Here is a 14,203-nt window from a genome sequence, read left to right on the forward strand (position 1 = left end):
GTGTTAAGGACATAGTGGAGATTAAAGTGATTTGAACAGTCTTCTGGGGAGCTAATTTTCAACCCTCTCTGCCAATTTACTGTTTCTAACTCTTACTGTTTAGAGGGAACTGAACTCTTAAGATGCTAAGTAGACACTGTGCAGATTATGTCCTTTTCATAAGATCAAGACAGGGTCTTGGGGTAGGGAGATGGCTCAGTGAGTAAGAACACTTGCCGTGCAAGCTTGAGAACCTGGGTTTAAATCCCCAGCACCCAGGTGCTGCATGACAGCTGGGTATGGCTGTCATGCAGGTAACAGCATGGAGGGGATAGAGCAGTCAGACTGAGCGCTCCACGCCTTGCCAGCCTAGATCATCAAGTGTTAAGCTTCATATTCAGTGAGAGACCCTGATTCAAGGTGATAAGGCAGGAAGTGATAGAGCAGGCTACCTGATGCACTCCGCTGGCCTCCATGTGCACCCATGCACACTACATACATACATTCCAAACACACTCACACACGGAGGGGGAGAATGAACTGTAGTGTCTATGCTGGGGTTTAAATGCAGAACCTTGTACATGCTAGGCAACTACCCTGGGACAGAGCTACACCCCAGCTCTAAGTTTACCTTCTATTTTAAGACAGGGTCTCATTAAGTTGCCAAGCTGGCCTTGATTTCACTTTCAACCCAGGAACTTGTGATCCTTCTACCTTAGCCTCTGAAGTATTTGGAATTACGGTCCTCTACTGCTAGGCTTGACTAAGACTTGCTATTCCATTTTGGCTCCCCTGTCTATAACTTCCTAAAGATTTGATCCCCAGCAATACAAACTAGCAAGTGAGTAAACTTACAGGATGTCAAAATTATCTGGTCTAGACCCATTAAACAGTAACAGTATCTCCTCACTGTGCAGGTGGTACATGCCTTTAATCCCAGAACGCAGGAGGAAGAGGTAGGTAGATCTCTGTGAAACTGCTGTCACCCAGAACAACTGGATCGAATATGATTGGGCTTAAGAGCCCTAGGACCATTTTGGAAGTGGGGGGGGGTGGAATGGCCTTTGGCTATATCAGTGTTAGAGATAGATGCTATTAACATCGTGTTTTGTTTTGGTTGAGACAGAGTCTCACCCTATTGTTTAGCCTGGCCGGCAACTTGATGTATAGTCCAGGTTGACCAAAATCCATAATCCATCTGCCTCCATCCTAGAAGACAGGTATGTGTCATCATACTCAGATTTTTGTTCCCATCTTAGATTAGAATATATTTAGCAAGGACAGTAGCCCGCACCTTTAACCCCAGCATTCAAGGGGAAGAAGCAGTTAGATCTCTTGAGTTGTAGCTTGGTCTACAGAGCTGGCTAGGATAGCCAGGCTACACAGAGATACCAAGGAAGAAAGGAAGAACAAAACAAAGAAACAAACAAGAAAGAAACAAAGAAGAAAAGAAAGAAACAAAAAAGTGAAAGAATACATTGTAGTTTAGTTCCTGTGTCAAATCTTAATCTCAATTAGTATTTTGTTTGTTTGTTTGTATTTTTGTGTGTGGATGCTTTGCCTACACGTGTTTATGTCCATACAGTAGCTGAACAGGCCAGAAGGGGGCATCAGATCCCCTGGAATTGGAGTTATTGTGAGCCACCATGTGGGTGCTGAGTATTGAGCTCAAGGTGTTCTGGAAGAGTATCCAGTACTCTTAACTTCTGTGCCAACTCCCCAGGCTTCTCTTCCCCCTCTCTGTCTTCTTTCTTTCTTTTCCTTTTTTTTTTTTTTTTTTTTTTTTTGACAGGGTCTCACTATGTAACCCTAGCTATCCTGGAATTCACTACATAGACCAGACTGGCCTTGGACTCAGGAGATCTGCCTGCCTCTGCCTCCCAAATACTGAGATTAAAGGTGTGAGCCATCATGCCCAGCCCATCATGCCTGGCCAGTCTCTTGGTGCTTGTTTACAGGCTGTTTTAGCACACAGCTTTTCATGATGACTGATTCTTTTTCTGTCCTTCATTTCTGAATCTACTGTAACATCCTAGCGTTTGCTGTTTTGATTGACATTTGGATGGTTCCAAATGTTCACTACATCCTAGACACCAGTTTTGTTTTGATTGATATTGTGGCTCACTGTGCATGCCCATTCTTGCAAAGCAGATCATAATCTCCAGTTAGCTTCAGCAGCTCCCATTCCCACGGTCATAGCGAGGCACTCAGTCATGCATACATGTAAGCTCCCAGATGCTTCAAACTTAGCCTTCTTGTTGGCTATATTGGGATCACCTTTCATAACCCCCTTCACTTGCTCAATCAAGTGACAATTGTATGGCTGAGGATGACTGCCCCTTGTGTAGAAGTTGTATACTATAAATATAAAAACACTTGCTTCATAAAATTGATGTTAACTAGTACAATCATTGCAGTATAGCTACCAGTAATTTCCCCTGCAAAAACCACATACAGGGTGGGCAGGTAGCTAGCTGGGAGGTACCTCAGTGGTAGAGCACTTGCTTAGAATGCACAAGGTCCTGGGTTCTATCCCCAGTACCAAACAAACCAACCAGTCCTTAAATATCTTACCAATACTATGGCTACTTCCAGGTTTTTTTTTTTTTTTTTTTTTTTTTTTTTTTTTTTTTTTTTTTTTTTTTGTGGGTGTTGCTTCCCTTTTGGATTCTTAAAAAAAAAAAAAAACAAAAAAAAAAACAATTACAACAAACAGAAAAATAAAACAGTATCTCATGAACCCTAGTCTGACCTGGTACTCCTCATGGAGCTGAGGATGACCTGGGACTTTTGATCTTTCTGCTTTTACTTCCTCCCAAGTGCTGGAATTGCAGATTGCAAAACCACATCTGGTTTTATGGGATACTGGGGATCAAATTCAGACCTCTATGTATAGGTCGGTAAACACTACCGACAGTTATGTCTCCAGCCCAGTGTCTGCTAGGTTCTGATGCATCCCTTGAGCTGAGTCCAATCCCCAGTAACCTATAAAGCCAAGAATTGTAACACATGCCTATAATCTAAGGAGAGGCAGGAAAATCAGAAGTTTTAGGTTCCTCAGCTACATCATGAATTTGAGGCCAGCCGTGCCTTGCCTCGCCTTGCACACTTAATATGTTGCATAGAGTTTGGCAGCCTGTGGACAGATACAATAGCACACTACCTTATACAATCTACAAGATCAAATGGTTTTAGCAAGCAATACAATACCATGGTTGCATACAGTATTTTGTACATGTGTATGCTATTCCTTAGTCTTTAGCATAGTCCTGGAGGAGACAGGACAATAAAATGAGGGGCCTCACACCAGGGTTGACTGTGTGCCTGTTTGAGTCCACTCTTTGGACTCCAGTGTCCTATTACAGTCCTGTTGGAAGAATCAGATAAATGGCTTAGTAAGCACTTATGTGATGTTCTGACATTTGAGAAAATGATGACACCCTTGTGGCTGTCACGTGATATGCATATATTTATTCTGACAGCGCTAAAGTCTATTTTCTTTTTTTAAATATTTATTTATTTATTTATTTATTTATTTATTTATTATGTAATTATGTAGAAGTATACTGTAGCTGTCTTCAGACACACCAGAAGAGGGCATCAGATCTCATTACAGATGGTTGTGAGCCACCATGTGGTTGCTGGGATTTGAACTCAGAACCTCTGGAAGAGCAGTCAGTGCTCTTAACCACTAAGCCATCTCTCCAGCCCCCTAAAGTCTATGTTCTGAGTAGATTTCAAAACACCTGGACAGGACAGCATTTTATAGCATCTTGCAGGTTTAACAATTAGCTCCATCACTTTTAGGTGCCTATTATGTTTCCCCCCTACTTGTATGATAAGCAATGCACTTCTATAGGAAAAACTCATACATCATGGAAGTAAATGGAGGGAAATGCAGAAGTCCCCGGTATTCCATAATCATAAATGCACACTCAGAACAAGAACATGTGTAGCCTTCTTTGGAGGCCAAGGTATTTGTAAATACACTTTGAGTCTGAGTCTTATTTCTGTGAACATGGGGCTGGGAGGAAAAAACAGACTTAACTTCTGTAATACAGGAGGTAGAGGCAGGAGGATCAGGAGTTCAAAGTCATTCTTGGTTACACAGTGCGTCCAGCCAACCTGAGCCACGTGAGATCCTAAACCTCAAAAAAACAAACCCAGGGCAGCAGATGTAATCCAGATGGTCGTGTGCTGGCCAGAAACCAGTGAAGTGGGCCAGGCCTGTGACCCTGGCACTCAGGAGGCAGAAACAGGAGGATCCTCAGGCCATCCTCAGCTACACAGTTAGTCGGAGGCCAGCCTGGGCTACACAGAACCCTGTCCCAAACAAACAAACAAACAAACAAACAAACAAATCAGCATCACTTGAAGGCTGTATTGTTCCCCTGATGCCTTTGTCTCTTCCTTACTGCTTTCCTTATGATTAGTTACAAAGTGTTTTGATGTGTTCCAGAAAAACAGTTTCTCTCTCCCTTTTAGTCAATTCAAGTATTTTGTAGCTTTTTAAAAAATACTATCTGGGTTTTAATTGAGAGCACATTGAGTTTATATTTCAACTTAGGGTAAATCAACATTTATAATATTAAATCCATCAGAGAGCCGCACTCTATTTACTTAGGCAGGCATGCATTTTGGTAAAGGTATATAGTTGCTTTCATATAATGCTTGCATATTTCTTATTAGACCTAAACTATCCATTTTATTCATATGTATGGTATGTGTATGTATATATATCACACATATATAATATAGTTTATAATATGTAATCCTTTCTCTGTTGTATTTTCTAATTAATATTCATTGCTCATATCAAAGTCCCTTATACTTGTATATTGTTCTTGTATGTAGCCACCTTAAATTATATTATCTCAGTATCTCTACTACTGATAAGTTATTTTATCAGTATCTCAGGTACCTCAGGCTAGCTTTCAACCCAACATGTAGGCAATAACCACCTTAAGATGTTTATCTTCCAAGAAAAAAAAAGGCCATGGATTTGAGGGAGCATGGTTTGGAGGGAAGAAAGAAGAGGAGAAAAATCTAACTATTATAATCCCCCCCCCAAGAGATACTGCTCCTCCTGTTTCTCCTTCCCAAGTGCTGGAATTATAGGTGTGTACTACAATACCTGTATGGTTTTATACAATTTTTTTTTTGAGACAGGGTGTCTTCACGTAGCCCTTGCTGTCAAGCCTTGGAACTTGATCTTAAACTCACAATAGTCTGCTTGTCTCTACCTCTTGAGTGCTAGGATTAAAGGCCTACACCACTAAGTTCAACAAACAAAGTTTTTCTTTTCTTTTCTTTTTTTCTTTTTTCTTTTTCTTTTTCCAGAGCTGGGGACCAAACCCAGGGCCTTGCACTTGCTAGGCAAGCGCTCTACCACTGAGCTAAATCCCCAACCCCAAACAAAGTTTTTTTTTTTTTTTTTTTAATTTTTTTTTTTTGGGACCCAACCCAGGCCTTGCGCCTGCCCTAGGCAAGCACTCTACCACTGAGCCAAATCCCCAACCCCCAAACAAAGTTTTAAATAATCCTTTTTCCATTATATTTTCTAATTGATAGTCATCGCCCAATGACACTTATATTCTTATTCTGATCTTGTTTCTATCACCACTTTAAATTAGCATATCCTACTGCACTTCAACTATTTTTTTTTTTTCTTTTCCTTTTTTTTTTTTTTCTTTTTTTTTCTCTTCTTTTCTTTTTTTTGGAGCTGGGGACCGAACCCAGGGCCTTGTGCTTGCTAGGCAAGCGCTCTACCACTGAGCTAAATCCCAACCCCTTTTTTTTCATTTTTTTCTTACTAAATTAGTGTATTAGTAGAAAACAGTAACTTCAACGGGCCTTTCTTGCTTTGCAATGTTGTTGCTCTTCTGAGAGTTTCTCCGTGTGCTGTTATAAAAGAGATTACAATAGTTTTATAATAGTTACAAAAGTGCTAATAGTAGAAATTAAACAGCCGCTGATGGGGTGGGCAGTGCACTTGACAGTAAACACAGAAGAGCACATACAAAGGCCAGTGAGATGTCTGAGTGGACAAGGTATTTACAAGTCTAACAACCCAAGTTCCATCTCTGGACCCCACAGTAGAATGGGAGAATGGGCTCTTGAAAGTTGCCCTCTGACCTCCACATGAGCATGTGTATACACACACACACACACACACACACACACACACACACACACACACTATATACACACAGTCATGATGATTATAGGACAGCATGAAGTACCATCGAGGCAAAAGTAACACCTCAGAGTGAAATGTAATAACACGGGGGAGGAGAGCAGGAACCTCTTGATTAGTGCTTGCCCTCTGGCCTTCACCTAGCACATTTACTACTTATAACTTTCCAGATCTTTCTAAAGCCTCTGCCAGGCAGCTCCCTCATGTTACTTAATAATTTGGGGACTTTTTTCTGCCTGTAGGGAAAGGGTGTCTCAGCCAGGTCCACCACTCACAATTCACTCTGTAGACTGATCACTAATGGGCTGGAGAGATGGCTCAGTGGTTAAGAGCACTGACTGTGGGGTTGGGGATTTAGCTCAGTGGTAGAGCACTTGCCTAGCAAACGCAAGGCCCTGCGTTCTGTCCCCAGCTCAGAAAAAAAAAAAGAAAAAAAGAAAAAAAAAAAAAAAAAGAGCACCGACTGCTCTTCCAGAGGTCCTGAGTTCAATTCCCAGCAACCACATGGTGGCTCACAACCATCTGTAATGAGATCCGATGCCCTCGATGCCCTCCTCTGGTGTGTCTGAAGACAGTGACAGTGTACTCATATACATTAAATAAATAAATTTAAAAAAAAAAGACTGATCACTAATACTTGTCAGACCCATCAGAGTGGTGACATTCAGATGCCACACGGTGACCTTGCTGCTGAGGTTCATGTTGCCCTGTATGGTGGTTCCTCCCCAAGTAAGATGTTTAAGTATTTATCACTAGTCAGCTTTCTCAGCCCTGTTTTTAGTTTTGAGCCATGTACCTACAATCTTGCTAACATATGATTTTTTTTTTCTTTTTTCTTTTTTTCGGAGCTGGGGACCGAACCCAGGGCCTTGCGCTTGCTAGCTAACATATGATTTTTACAGTTGAAATAAACTGTATGGTAAAGTCATAGACTTCTTTCAAAGAATGGCTTTTTCTTCATTTCGTCATTAAATATTGAGTACCACAATAAATGTTTATCCCCTACAGATTAATGGAGTTCAGCCTGTAAAAAAAACAAATCAGGGGCTGGTGAGATGGCTCAGCAGTTAGGAGCACTGGTTGCTCTTCCAAAGGTCCTGGGTTCAATTCCCAGCAATCACATGGTGGCTCACAACCATCTGTAATGAGATCTGGTGCCCTCTTCAAGCAGGCAGATGTATATGCAACAGGGCACTCATACATTAAATAAATAAAATTAAATAAAAAAAATCAGGTACTTAAAAAGAAGCTTGGGTTTCTATGGATACTGTGGTTGCTGGATGCTAGTAAGAATGGGATTCTGGATATTTTCAAAATAAAAGAGTTACCAGGGGGGGGAAAAAAAGCCTTGTTTCTGTTGGTCTGTATAAATGTAGAAGCCAGTCAGCTCAGCAAGCTAATTCAGGAGAACCAAGTTTGAGGCCAGCCTGACTAACTACACAGTAAAACAAACAGGGCCAGGGAGATGGCTCAGTAACACACTTGCTGTGTAGACATGAGGACGCGAGTCTTTTTGGCTCTTTTTTTCCGGAGCTGGGGACCGAACTCAGGGCCTTGCGCTTCCTAGGCAAGCACTCTACCACTGAGCTAAATCCCCAACCCCCGAGCTCACATTTCTAAAAAAAGAAAAAAGCCAGGTGTATAGTCCACACTTAATGCCAGCTCTGGAGAGGTGGAGGAAGGCAGATGCCTGGGGCCCCCTTGCCAGCCAGCCTAGCCTAGCGGAGAGCCCTGAGGCCCAGAGAGATCCCTGTTTCCAAAGACCCTAAGCCAGGGGTAGCAGCTTGAGGTTGACCTCTGCCCCCTCACATAATAAATAAAACCCAAACGTTTTTTTAAAAAGTAAAAGACACAGCAACAACCCAAAATAAAGCCACAGCAGTCAGGAGGCAAACTCAGTGAGTTCGAGATTAGCCTGGTTTACAAAGCAAGTTCCAGGCCAGTCAGGGAAACATAGTGAGACCCTCCCTGCCTCAAAAACAAAAACAATGACAAAAGAAAAGTAGAAACATTGCAAAAGAGTCTTCTCTTTGAAAGATAGTAGTAATAATCTATAGTAATTAGCATTAAATTATATAACTCACAGTAATGAAACTCAAATGTCAAATTACTAAATTTAATGAGTTAATAGCAGTGAAGTTTGTGAAATTCTAAACATCAAAAGTACTTAGAAGTTTTAGTTCTGTAACTTTAAATATCATCTCGATCCAGTCTGTACTAACTGCAAGTGCTGACTGGACACAGTAGCACATGCCTATCATCCTACTTCTGGGTTTTAGCACCAGCGCTCCAAAAGCAGAGGCAGAGGCAGGCAGCTCTCTACAAGTCCAAGGCTAGCCTGGTCTACATAGAGAGTTCCAGACCAGCCAGAACTACATAGCTTGACCCTGCCTTAAATAATAAAATAAATAAAATGAAGAAGATGATTGGGGAGTATTCTACCAAAATATAGCATTACTATTTGTGATTATTATTATCTGTGATGGGCATGTTTTATTTTTTAATTATAATCAGAAAACAATACAAAAAGTCATCTGACTTAAGCAGGCAGTAAACCTTTTGTAGGATTACTAGGAAACATGACGACATCAAGTCTTGCTGGTCGTATTTCTAATTTAGGAAGGCAGCTGAGTTTATTCACAGTAAACTCGGTTCAAAGTAATTTCCCAAGTGGCTCCGTGTCCTTGAATAGCTGTAAAACACGAGTTTAGAAATTCTTGCCTTTAGGTCACTGTGACCTACAGACATTCTAAAGTTTTTGCTTTCGAAAAAAGAAATTTGCATGTGAGTCTTCAGAAATATGAAATAATTAAAAAGGCAAGCGCTTTACAATCAGCCCTTTGTGTAAATTATGGTTTTATTGACAAGATCATTATCACTGTGCACAGAGCAAAGACTTCCCTGTGGTGTGTGGCTGTGAATACTGTTTGCAGAAACCATGTGCTTGGGGTGTGACCGCACTTCCTAGAGGACCCACAGTTTGCTTTTGCAAATAGACCAGGATAGAACCAAGGAAAACTGAAGTTTGGAGCTGGTTAAGGCTAGTTAAGGCTAGTCACGGATTTCTTTAATCTTTATTTTGTTAGTCAGCTTTCTGTCACTGTAAACAAAACAAAAAAAGGACAGTGTAAATCGTAAATGAGGATCCATGTTGGTTCGGTTTCAGAGTTTCCATCCGTGGTCATTTGGTACCAGTGTTTGGGCCTGCTGAGAGGCAGATAGCACACAGCAGAACAAAGCTGCAGGGAGAGAAGGGGGTGGGGGATACAGACGAAATACACCCTTATAGTGAATTTACTAAACCCTGCCTCGCAAAGTTCCCACCACACTCAGTAGCCCATTAAACTCTGAGCCCATCAATGGACTAATCCCCGGATGAGGTCAGAGCTGAGGCCCCACCTCTCCGAATTCCTGCCCTAGGTACCATGCCTTCCACACAGGAGCTCTCCTGGTGTTCCACGCTCAAACTCGAGTACTTACTGAGTTTATCAGCAGAGAACTGTGCTGCAGGCAGCCAAGATAAGGAACAATATCACTTGTCATGCCCTGCACACAGTTTAACATGAAGCTTTGATTCGTGACTCACTCGGCTGTTCAAGTCACCCTGCGAGGCAGGTAGAACTGCCCGCTCCTGCTCATGGAGCTGAAGCTGCTTTCCCTATGCTTGAGTTAGTGGTAAGCTGCAAATCCCCAGCCTCAGTGCTGTCTGCAATGACTGCCTCCCAGTCAGTCACTGCCACCGGTGCCAACAGCAGGCCATACTTCATTGGTGCAGGGCTGTAGGAGGAGGGTGATTGTCTCCCTAGCCACACCTTCAGCCCTAATGGCAAGTCACCTCCTTATTTCTGCCACATGACTTTTGTGGGTGCTCACCTAAAGGAAACAATGGTCCAGGAAAAGGCCCGCATTCTTTTCCTTTTCGCAGGCCTCCTTGCATCTTTCTTGGTGTCTTGTATCCTTTTCTCTGGCTTAGCTGTTGTAATTGTCACTCTGTGGATTTGTATCTCTGTGTCTATTTGCCCCTGGCTTAGGGTAGATGTTGACTTATTCCTTAAAACACTGTTTTGGCCTTTCTATAAAAATATATTTAGGGGTTGGGGATTTAGCTCAGTGGTAGAGCACTTGCCTAGCAAGCGCAAGGCCCTGGGTTCGGTCCCCAGCTCTGAGAAAAAAAAAAAAAATATATATATATATATATATTTAGTGTGTGTGTGTTTGTGTGTGTGTGTGTGTGTGAGAGAGAGAGAGAGAGAGAGAGAGAGAGAGAGAGAGAGAAAGAGAGAGAGAGAGAGAGAGAGAGAGCGCGAGCACAGGTGCTCTCAGAGGCCAAAAGAGCTGCATCTGGAGTTACAGGCTGCCATAAGCTGCCCTATGTAGATGCTGGAAACTGAACCCAGGTCCTCTACCAGAGTAGTCTGTGCTCTTAGCTGCTGAGTCATTTCTCCAACCCCACTTGGCTCTCCTAATCATCTCCCTGTGTCTCTCTCCCCTGCCTTCCTATCCGTTTATTTTCTGGCCTTCCTTCCAACTAGGTTTCTGCTTCATCAGTCCCTAATGTGACAAAAAAAAGTGGTCCCAAACAAAATAACTGACTTCAAGATTTCATGTTCTCTATCAGGATTTTTAAAGCATATGAGTGTATGAGACCCCCAAATTCAAAATAAAGATGCTTGCGTGTGAATCTCAATTGTTTCCTTGTAGAAGCCCTTTACTGGGCAGGAAGCTGGTCTCTTTGATGAATAGGAGTAGCCCACACAGCACATATATGGTAGCCCCCTGGGAATTTGCAAATATTTCACAAGGAAACAAGATATTTTCAGTTTATGTCTGGGAAGCAGTCATAGGGAAAGCCTCTGTATCCAGTCTGTTAACGATGCCCAGGAAGCCTAGGGGGATGGGAGAGAACCAAAGAGGAGGACCACATACTTCAGTGGTGGACTCCTCACTCAGCCTTCCCAAACTGGATCTTTATGAATTTCCAGTTCAAAGAGCGGGACTCGTGTCTGTCTGTCTGTCTGCCCTTCTGTCTGTGTCTGTGGAGACTAGAAGACAACCTCAAGTTTCAATCCTCAAGTGCCTCTCAGCTTGCGTTCTTGAGACAGGGGCTCTCGTTGGCCCAGGGCTCTCCATAGGCTAGGCTGATTGTACTCCAAGTCACAGGGAGATCCTGTCCCTGTCTCTCTAGAGCTGAGGTCTCAAGCTCTACACTGTGCAAAGCTGATCTTTGACAGGGCTCTGAGGACAGGATTCAGGTCCTTATGAGTATGCAAGGTGCTTCACACTTCACCAAGCGGCCTCCCCAGTGCTGGTGAGAATCTGAGTCCAATAAGGGAGTCTTAGCAATTAGCACCCAAGTTTCACCCCAGATTTTTTTTTTTTTTTTTTGAAACAGAATGGCCCCGTTCACCCGGAACTTGCTATGTATCTCAGGCTTGTCTTGAACTTACTGCAATCCTCCTGCCTTCACCCCCCCCCCCCAAGTGCGATTACAAATGTGGACTATCACATATGACCCAAGTTTCACTCTGGAAACCCATACAATTAGCACATTGTAAAGTTCAGAAATCCTACCACTGTGGTGGAAAGCAGTTGAAATAACCTTAGAACTCCCATCAGGAGGCCCAGGTTTTAATTGGAATCCTTTCATTTCACAGGGTGGCAAGTCAGCTTCCGGTTCACACTGAGGTTTCTTTGTGAGTGAAAAGTAATACTATGTTTATCTTTAGTGTTACTAGTAACATCAGGGCTGGGGCAAAGCTCAGGGTCTAAGAGTGCCTGCTGTGCAAGCATAATGGCTTGAGTTTGAATCCTCAGCACCCACACAGAAAGCTAGGTGTGGACGTTCTAACCCCAGGGTGGTTCTAACCCCAGGGTGGCTAGGAATGCAGGGTGGCTGGGTGGGTGGTGGTTCCTGAGCTTGCTGGCAGCCAGCCTCACTCACGTTCACTGGGAGACCCAGACTCAAAGGAATAAGGCAGGAAGTGATAGAGTAGGAATCTGTTGTTTCTCTGGCCGAATATATATATATATATATATATATATATATATATATATATATATCACACTACACACGTACACACACTACACATGCAAAAAGCATTAAAGCCCATAAACTTCCACACTTAAAATTTGCAAGTGAACAATGAGGAACAGTAATTATGTAGTTATTACTCTGAAACCATATTGAAAAAGAGTATTACTCTTCATTATCAAGTTTAAAAGCAATACACTCATTAAACGTATTGCCCTTGAAGGCAGAAAGTACTAAGTTCAGTCCCAGTTCTGCTGCCAGCAGTGTGGCCTGGGGTAGGTTTTCAATTGCTCTGGTCTGACTTTCCCTTTCCCTCTCTCCACAGTAGCAGATCTGTTGGGGATTTAATTTACATGCAAAAAAGTGTCTGATGCAGTGCCTAGTATGTAGTATAGTCTTTGACATACAGTTTTAAAATATCATTTATTGAACCCTTGAAAGGTGACATGCCCAGTTTGAGATATAGAATATAAAGACGGCAGAGGCAAGATCTCTGTGAGTTTGAGTCCAGCATGGTCTACACAGTGAGTTCCAAGCTAGTAGGGCCACATTTTAGAGACCTTATGCAAAAAAAAAAAAAAAAGCTCATTAGAAAATGAATTTATGGGCTGGAGAGATGGCTCAGTGGTTAAGACCACTGACTGCTCTTCCAGAGGTCCTGAGTTCAAATCCCAGCAATCACATGGTGGCTCCACAAACCATCTGGGTAATGAGATCTGATATCCTTCTGGTGTGACTGAAGACAGCCAGTGTACTTATATATAATAAATAATCTTTTAAAAAAAGAAAATGAATTTATAAACCTGCCCAGAAGAACAGAAAAACCTTTGTGGAGGAGGAAATGTTTGCTTGAAGGCTTGAAGTGGGCTGGGAGTGTAGCTCAGTAGTTGAACACATGCTTGACAAGTATAAGGCTGTGGGCTGGATACTCAACATGGGAAAAAAAATCCTTTGAAGGATAAACAGGTTTGTTGTTGTTGTCTTGGTTTGGTTTGGTTTTTCGAGACAGAGTTTTTCTGTGTAGCCCTGACAGTCCTAGAACTCACTCTGTAGACCAGGCTGGTGTTGGACCCAGAGACCCACCTGCCTCTGCCTTCCTAGTGCTGGGATCAAAGGCATGGCCACCGTCTGACTTTCATTTATTTTTATTTCTTTATTTTAGTTCAGTGCACCCTCCTCCCCTTCCCTTAGGCTTGGTGCTTTTGGTTCAGCCTTATTATTTTCCCAAAGGAGTTTGATCACCTGAAAAACCAAGTTCAAATTTATGCTTGTTGGCGTTACAGTGACTCAATCTAAACATCGTGGTGCCTTCTTTGGGTATAATGTTGGGAGCTGAGTTTTCTTTTATTTCTATATACGAGGCATCTGTTGATGAAAGTTTAGTGGACAGCCTCCTGTGCAGCGTGGTCCTGTCACTGGACAAAGACAGCATGCTTGTTACAACATCTTGCTGATCTCTCCTAGCCGAGCCAGACAGGATTAGGACCACTTTGTCACAGAGAGAGCTGGAGGTGACCGGGATGCACGCACAGGGGATAGAAAGCGGAATGCAGAAAGGTGTTTTCTGGAGAGAATGGAAAGTTTACAGCTGGATGTTGACATGAGATCTTATTCGTGAGTCACCCTGGTACCAAACTGGAGTCCTTTTCATTCTGTTATCTACGCTAGCTGGAACGGGGGAGGCAGAGATGCACCCTGCCCTAAGTGTGGTTACCTTAATTTCAACTAAACTTCCATTAGCATCATATAGGGAGATATGAAGAGCTGTCTTCACCCAAAAGGGATCACAGCCTAGCAATAGTAAAAACACAATAAAAAGAGGATTACCCATTAAAGTTTAGAAAATCTGACTCAATAATTATATACAAATTGAAACAAGCAAAAGCTGTGCTCCTTACATTTCTATACCATTAACCGAATGTTAATTTATTGGCATCTATCAGAAACCATGTTATTTTCTAGCGGTCCCAGAATCATAAAGACTTCACAGTTGGAAA

This window comes from Rattus rattus, chromosome 9 (genome assembly GCF_011064425.1).
Source record: "Rattus rattus isolate New Zealand chromosome 9, Rrattus_CSIRO_v1, whole genome shotgun sequence".
Lineage (NCBI taxonomy): Eukaryota > Metazoa > Chordata > Mammalia > Rodentia > Muridae > Rattus > Rattus rattus.